General features: G+C 39.1%; 1 long non-coding RNA gene across 1 annotated transcript; it reads right to left on the reverse strand.

The window, feature by feature from the left end:
• Positions 1 to 212: 212 nt before the first annotated feature.
• Positions 213 to 3,557, reverse strand: LOC144583217 (uncharacterized). The gene is made up of 2 exons (XR_013536882.1): positions 1,766 to 3,557; positions 213 to 647 (listed from the first exon to the last, which is right to left on the reverse strand). It is a non-coding gene; the product is annotated as an uncharacterized LOC144583217 (long non-coding RNA).
• Positions 3,558 to 8,810: the final 5,253 nt, after the last annotated feature.

Raw genomic sequence — 8,810 nt, forward strand, 5'->3', positions numbered from 1 at the left:
TGTCTTTTAAAAATAGTCTTATTTGTTTCTTCTGGAAAATATTTCTGTTTCATGGGAAAATGCATAGATAAGAAACCCTGTTAGAGGAATCAAGCTTGGTGAGATGTAGAGAGAAATGTTGGAATGGCTTATTGGTGAAATGTCTTATATTCATGGAACTCCCAGCATGAGAAAAAGGTTAAGAGCTCTGTACAAATGTCTCTCCTTAAGAATCAGATGTTTCCATCACTCCAGTCTGGTAAACCTGGTGCCATAAAGTCATTTCAGAGGACGGCAAACAACTTTATTGTGGCAGGATGAGGTTTTTAAAAAAAGTTTTGTTTTCTTTTTGAAAAAACAAAACAAAACAATGGATCTAGCAGGTGGCGAATGGCTGAGACTGAGCCTACAACCATCTCCAGGGTGCCAAGAGATCCCTTAAAGTTTCTGTGGGAGGAATTTGTTGGTGGGATTTGGATTGTAAAGGCACGCGAGCATCTGCCGCCTCCTCAGTCTCATTTCCATTCGCACAATTAACTCCTGCAGCTCTCGGCCCAGAAGCAAAGGCCAGGGATTCAAGTTTACTGCCTCTTTGACAGTTCTCATTATCATTCATTTGAACAGAGAGCTCCTCGACTTCAAATCATTCACTCATGGAAAAAGGAGATCTAGACGAAAAAATAAAATAAAAATGAAATATACAGAGAAACATAGCTCCTGTCACCAAGACTGAACTGATAGTGAAAGTTACTTTTTAATAGTTAAAAATAACTTTAATGACCTTTGCCAGTGGCCAGTTCTAGTAGTAATGATGGCTTTTACCACTATTTTGCTATTCTTTTTTAAAGCAATGCTATATGACTCTTTGTAAGCACTATTCCATAGAGTTAAAAGTGATGGATGTATATATAGTGATGTCACGACTGATGTCTTGTTTTCCCCAAGGAACTCTCAAAATTTGCCAGTTATATTCTTTTAACACTCAGAGGATGAAACTAGTGCCACGGTGCCAGACATAATAACAGGAAAACAGATAATACAGTGTGATTAGAGTGCTGAAGATATCATTTAAGAAAAATAAGAACTCAGAATTAGAAGATAACAGAAAAGCATATTCAGTCCTTTGGCAGTTTTTTCTCAACAGGTTTGTCTAACCCATGATAAATTACAAAGCTGTCTGAAACAAATTCTCAAAAGAACAGCTGTGCTTTTCTTTAAGTTTCTACTCTCTTGAGTCATAAAGAGCCATAAAATGTCAGTTAATATAATTGCATGTAGAATTAAAATGGTGCAGTAATGACTTGCATTTCTGAGCAAATGGAATGTGACTATTTTAGCTATCAGTGATTTCAATTTGGTCAGGACCCCATGGCTCATGATCCACTGATGGAAGCAATTTCTTTTCTCCCTTGAAGTCCCTGTGGGCTCTCAACATCTGCTCTAGAGGGGTGGAGCAGACCTTTGGATTGTGTGGACGGGAAGAAGAATAGGGAATGGCTCATTGCACTATGAGACATATTTGAGCACAATGATATATTTAATTTAACTCTTAGACTTTGCTATCTGAAGCTCTCTGACTCAACTCAAGTCAACTTTGTATAACTTGTCCTGAAAGTCTTACTCTGGACAGTAGCTTACAGATTTAAACAAATAAATACATTTTATGACACAGAGTCTATACTTATACATCTTATGAGCTTGCTGAGGGGTGTTGTGTAATAACACGTACGTATTATCTGACTGTACAAGGTTAACTGAAGAACACTTGTGTCCTTTGTGGACCTACTTGAGTTTTAAGATCATTGGATAAAGTTCTTCTATTGGTCTTGTCAATTCAAGAAGCACCTTTAGCTGGGATGCAAAATTGGCTTTCTTAGTGGATGTTCCCAGGTTCTGTTGCCCTTCCTTCAGTAGGCCATTCATGTATCTATGTGCCATCAAGTTAGTTTTATCATGCCACCCCTAGTAGGATTTTCAAAATATATGAGATGTTCAAAGAGTTACTTTCTCTTACCACCACAATTCCAGGGAGTTTCTGTGGATGAGTGAGGATTTGAACCCATATCCCACATCTCTTGACTTCTAGTCTGACAATCTGTCTACTACACCACGCTGGCATAGATTCTTTTACTCAGACATGCTTTTGCTATCTTAGCTACTTCATAGCTGAAGAGTTTTTGTTTTGTTTTTTTGTTCCAAGCTATTTTAATTGATGTTTTATTCTGTATCTTACATTTTAAATGTGTTTCTTTTGAGTTCCCTTTTCACCGAACGTCACCATTGTTTTTTGTCTTGGGCAGAAAGGGGAGGAAGCACATGAACTATCTCTGGGAAAGAGAATCAACCACCAAGGGGTGAAAAAGGAAAAGATAGCCGAGAAGCACTTAGTTTTGCAGGAGCTAATGATGTCATAAAGTTGTGACAAACACAACTCTATCAACCAGCTGAATGCTAAATCAACTGAACTTCAGTTTAGTTGCAGGATTGTTCGAAAATTCTTGTGTCACACCTTTTAGCTTACTGTCAAAACTTTTCTTCCAGCCTTTTTCATGAGACAATAGAAAGGGCTTGTGATTCTTCCCTTCCTCTTCCCATCACTGCAGACCTTGAAGCAGCAGCAGCAAGGTCCCTTTTATTGCCCTTTTATTTTGCCTTTTAATTGTATTTTAAATGCTGTAAGCTGCCCAGAGACCTTCGGGTAGTGTGGGCGGCATATAAGTTAAATAAATAAATAAATAAATAAATAAATAAATAAATAAATAAATAAATAAATAAATAAATAAATAAATAAATAAATAAATAGCCCTAAACGGTTTAGGGCCTCGATACTTGGCGGAATGCCTATTCCCACCAAGATTTACCCGTGTCACTCGTGCGAGCCAGGAGGTGAGGCTGAGGAGCCTAACGCTGAGGGAGGTCCAGAAGGTAAAGACAAGAAATCGGGCCTTCTCGGCGGTGGCTCCTCGCCTTTGGAACAACCTACCTCCTGAGATTCGCGTGGCACCCTCGTTGGGTATCTTTAAAAATCAACTAAAAACATGGATGTTTTGGCAGGCCTTCCCTCCAGACAATTCCTGATGCCCTCTCCTCTCCCTTTCCTATTGTTTCCTCCCTCTCCTAAGGTTTCTTCTATTTAATTTTTTTTATACTATTTTATGCTGTTAGCCGCCTAGAGTGGTCTTAACCGACCAGATAGGCGGGATATAAATAAATAAATAAATAAATAAATAAATAAATAAATAAATAAATAAATAAATAAATAAATAAATAAATAAATAAATTCTTTTTAAGAAGTAACACACTTTGCTTCTTAAACTTTTTTTTAACATTTTACCCTACTATTTAGCTATAAAGACTTCCAAAATGATTTTAATATGGTTTATGTAATATCAAGATTAGATTTGAAAGTGTGAGCAGGGACCAGAGAGAAGTTCTGTCCCCATTCCCTGCCTGTTACTGTCTCCACAGGGAGAAGGACTGGCCAAAGAGGAAAGCTTCTGCTACACATTAAGACCCTCCAAGGCACATTAAGACCCTTCAACTTTTTCTGAAACGTGGACCGGTTGGTGGGGTGGGGCCCATGTGCAGAGGTAGGCGGAGCACCCCCACACTCACGGGCAGGTGGGGTGTGCTCACATATGGGCAAGGGGTGCTCATGCATGTGCGGATGGGCAGGGCATGTTCATGCGTGGGCAGGGCATGCTCACGCATGTGCGGATGGGCAGAATGCACTCGTGCACATGCATGCATGGGTGGGGCACACTTGTGCACATGCACGGATGAGTGGGGTGTGCATGCACGTGTGTGCAGATGGGTGGGTCACGCTCACAGTTGGGTGGTCTACCCATGCATGTGGATGGGCAGGCCATGCGTGTGGGTGTGGTGCTATGAGGGGAGTGCATGCAGGGAGATCTGTCTCTGTGGCCCAGTCCTGCAGTGGCCACGGACCGGCACCGGGCCATGGACCAGGAGTTGGGGACCCCTGCTCCAAGGGATTGGAAATTCTGAAACAATCAGTTTTCCCAACCTCATGTAGCATACAATCTCCTCTTGCGCTTGTCTTTTTTCATATGGAGACGAAGACAGCTGGGGGCAGAATAGAACTCTCTCCTTGCTCACAGTTTCAAATTAATCCTTTTCTGATAAGGCTAAAAGGGAAAAAGAGATGAAAGAGGAGAATGGAAAAGAAGCAAAGTCAGACACTAATTCTTTGTTTCTTTTTTTCTGGTACATGCACTTAAAGCTACCAGTTTCTATTGAGCAAGTTCAATGAAAACAGTTGAGAGAGAAGAGCAGCCAAATAGAGGCAGTCTCAGCAGACCCTGATGTGCATGGCCCAGGCTCTTCATCTGTTCCCCCACTGCTACAGCCAGACAAAATGGCTACTATTTATTGGTATAGCACAGTTGAGGCCTAGTTGAGGTCTTCTCTCAGAAGAGCCAAAGAAGGGAGCAAGTGAGCCTTTCTTTCCATTTCTATTTCTCAGTGAGTACATGCATGTTGCTTATTCAAAGTTCTTTTGGCAACATTTCCCCATCTAGAATTACTAGGTATAGATCATTCCTGAAACAGTTGCTGTGGCAATTCTTGTCACCTTTTTAATTGGAAAGAATGAAATTCCAAGCGGTCATCATCAAAATTAATTTGCGTAGCCCCTATCAGAAGTAGTGCATTGCATCAACACTTTATGAATGGTGTTGACTATATTTTATTCATGTCATAGCTTGATTAAAGCTCCATTAGTTCAAATGAAAGGCTGGTATTGCTTTTCCCTCTGAGAAACTCTGGCTATTTTTGTGATTTAGTGACAAGAGAAACAATCTCATAAACAGTGTACAGCAATTATTTGTGGTCTTGCTTTCCAATGTCATTTCAGTAAAAATTTAGCGACCTTGGTGATATTGAGTCTGATTGATCCTGAGCTATAGTTAAAAGAAAAGAAAAAAAAGAAAAAAATCCAATCAACTCCATAATACCTTTAAAGTACAGGCATATATTCCCACCCACAGTTTACAAGAGTGTGATACATTCTTTCTTTCAAAATATTTCAATCTAAGACTGAAAAGCAAATCTTGTAATTAGGTTCAATATAATACAATGAATGTGTTTTTATAGTAAAGGTTCTTTTAATGTCCATAATTAACTTTTATTAAAGTAGAATCTTACAGATACTATACATTTCTTCTATCTACAGCAGACACTAGATGGGGCTGCAGTCAGATGGGGCTTTATCCTGTGGTTCGGACCACTTTGGGAACAGGTTGGTTCACTTTCTTTTCTGGTGACTACATGATGTGCAGGCTATGACAACCCTGCTCCACCATCCATGCCTGCCCTCACCTTTTTGCATCTCGTTTTGTTTTGTTTTTACATGAGTAGGATCACTCCATTTTGGTTTGGTTTTGGCATGTCTGATTGCCATTAAGAAAACCAAAGTGGATCCCTCCATATTAATAATTTTAAAAAACCAGAAAAATCATCTTTTCCCCTTTAAACCCAGCACTGAATCTTTAATGTCTGTGTTTTCCCCCTTTAAAGGGAGGAAAAGCTAAATAAGTTCACTTAGAGACATTGTATAGTTCCCTGGAAGTGAGAGCTGGACCATAAAGAAAGCTGACCGCCGAAGAATTGATGCCTTTGAATTGTGATGCTGGAGGAGATTCTTGAGAGTCCCCTGGACTGCAAGGGGATCAAACCTATCAATTCTAAAGGAAATCAACCCTGAGTGCTCACTGGAAGGACAGATCCTGAAGCTGAGGCTCCAGTACTTTGGCCATCTCATGAGAGGAGAAGACTCCTTGGAAAAGATCTTGATGCTGGGAATGTGTGACGGCAGGAGGAGAAGGGGACGACGGAGGATGAGATGGTTGGACAATGTCATCGAAGCAACCAACATGAATTTGACCCAACTCCGGGAGGCAGTGGAAGATAGGAGGGCATGGCGTGCTCTGGTCCATGGGGTCACGAAGAGTCGGACACGACTAAAGGACTAAACGACGGCGATAGTTCCCTGCCCTGAAACCACCCCATTCTTCATCATCTTAGAACTGCAGGGCTTCAAGGGACCCTATGGATCACCCAGCCCTCGTTGAGAAAGATTGCAGGAAATCAAACTCCCAACCTCTGGCTCTGCAGCCAGATGCCTAAAACACTGAGCTATCCAGCAGTTTCTAGCATGTGAATGCAAGGATTGCTGCAAAGGGCATACTGCATCTCAGAATGACCCTGTTTTGCCTGATGCAGCCCAGGACAAAATGATTATTTACTCGCACCCTGAGCTGCATAATCATATTGACCTTTCAATTACTGAATTAGAAACCCTTTTAAAAATCAGCTGTTTACTCACATCCTGGGTTACATGAACATACTGACCTTTCAATTACTGAACTAAAAATTCTTTTTAAAAAAATCTTAATGCAGGGTAATTGAATCTCATATAAATAAAGTACTAAGCTGAATTGCTCTAAACCATTTGGTATGACTTTATATTTTAAAAATATTTAGCATTTTTGTTGCTGAATGTGTTTTTTCCCTTAAGCACAAAACTATCCATCCCCTTTTTATTAAAATTTTTATCAGCTACTGTATGCCTTCATCACTACCACCAAACATATTCAATATGAAACACACACACACACACACACACACACACACACACACACACACACACACACACACACTTACTTTAATGCTATATCATGCATGCATGACTTAATCAGTATTTGGTTAATAGCTTTATATATATATATAAATAAAGTCCATAGTACTATATTTAAATATATATAGCCATGCATGCATATAATATATTTAAATGCCAGAGTATATTACATGTTGTTATAACTGATCAAAGTACTGTGCAATATAACTCAGTGTGTTGACTTAGTCTGTTTTCATCTGATATGTTCTGATATTGCTCTAGACATGTTTATAGCAGTGCATGGTTTTAGATATGGACATGATTTAGATCGATTAGCCTAAATGAAACAGACATTTTGTAGATTTCATTCATTCACTGCTGAAAGTCCATTCCATAACTTATGCCATGTAAGGCTGATGATGTCATCAACTGCAGCATTATTTACAATATTAAAAAAATTCTCGATTCTCATCTAAAGGTCTCAAGGGTCCAAGGGAATCCTGTTTGTCACAGGGAAGCCATTTGGGATGTCATTAATTTCCTAAAATTGCTGCCATCATTAAAATCTCTTTCTGAGCCAGAAGTGTCTAGTCCAGGTTTCTGGATGCACAGCGACCAGTCAGATTCATACAGGAACCCATGAGTGCAATAGCACATTCATATTCATGTTCACCTGCCATTTATGCTGTCAGTGGCAAAGGAAGAAACCTGTTTTTTTCCATCATATCTAGTAGCTGTCCTCCATGATTTTATTCAGTTGCTTTTTACAAGGCAACATCCATGACTAAAGCCCTATGCAGAAATTAATGAATCCAGTTTGCTTATACCTGGAGAGGAGTGCTTAGTCTTGACCCCATGATTTTTCTGTATCGTGACTGAATACTCTAAAGTGCTGCTTGCCTTAGATTCTACACATGAACAAAAACCTTAGAAAAGCTATGATTCTGAGAATAGAGTTTATATGTCAGCAGGAAATTCCTGTCTCCGTACTCCTCCATTCTTGTGTGAAGAAAGTTATGATAATGGGGGTGAAACTCTATTTTTCTCTTTAAAGGTCCATGAAGAACCTGGATTCATTCACCCATGAATAAGGCTTGTATCCTGTGGTCACCAGTTCCATATTTTAAGGTTCCATTGTGTGCACTCCCCAGCTGTAGACCTTTTGTGCATTCTTTTTGTCTGTCACAAATATCTCAACATTCTATTAACTAGGTGCCCCCATGTTTTGGCATCATGTGAAGGGCAGAGCAATGTCTTTTTATGTGCTTACTGTATTTTGTATAATTTTTTTTTCATATTTCTATATTCTCCTTGAGAACAAAGTACTCCCACTTCCCCATCTTGTCCTGGAGGGTTCACTAACACTATTTTTACAGGAAGAAATATATAATTTTATTACAGTAGTTTCATTGAGGTTTAAGGAAAGGATAAATAATTATTTTAAAAGCGAGAGACAAAAAAGCTGTCAAGTACAAAGCACTGCCCATAGTAGTTTATTCTCCAGAGAGGTTTTGTCATTTACTTAACATTTACATAAGAACACCCGCTGTTTGCTCAGATGATGTCTGTATTGCAATTACTCCTGATATAAATTCCATCTTAACTATAGTTAACAATAGATAATAGATTGGCTTAGAAGTCAATAGCCCCAGTCTGATAAAGTAAAAGAAAGGCCTGTATGTTCATTGCTCCCATCCCAGTGTTGTCTTTTAGAAAGCAGAAGCCTGTTTCAACACTAGACTTTTTAGTGGAATGATAATGGGGAAGAATATATCAATATTTATTTAGATCCAGCTGTCCCTGTTCTTAGTGAGATTTTAACAGTAGGCAGTATTTTTTTTTCCAGGGACTTGATGGTGCTATGAATGGAGCATTGTTGCTCTTGATATACTTTAGGATATATAGGCATTTTGCACAAGAACAATTAGTGCAAATTATGAAAAATATAAAAACACTCCACACTCCTTTGAGATCTCAGAGACAGGCTGTCATTATAGGGTTACCAAGCACTTGTCATATCAAGACAGCCAGATTCAGGGAAAATCTCTCAAACAGGAGGAGTCTTTCACATCCATAGTGTATAGACCAGTATTGTGATCATTTTTATTGTGATCCTTTATTATACACAGAATATTATCATTTTAGTACAGTATTTGTGGCTGAACAGGAGATTGTAGATAGAGCACAATTAGCA

The sequence above is a fragment of the Pogona vitticeps genome, chromosome 5 (assembly GCF_051106095.1).
Source record: "Pogona vitticeps strain Pit_001003342236 chromosome 5, PviZW2.1, whole genome shotgun sequence".
In the NCBI taxonomy this organism is placed as follows: domain Eukaryota; kingdom Metazoa; phylum Chordata; class Lepidosauria; order Squamata; family Agamidae; genus Pogona; species Pogona vitticeps.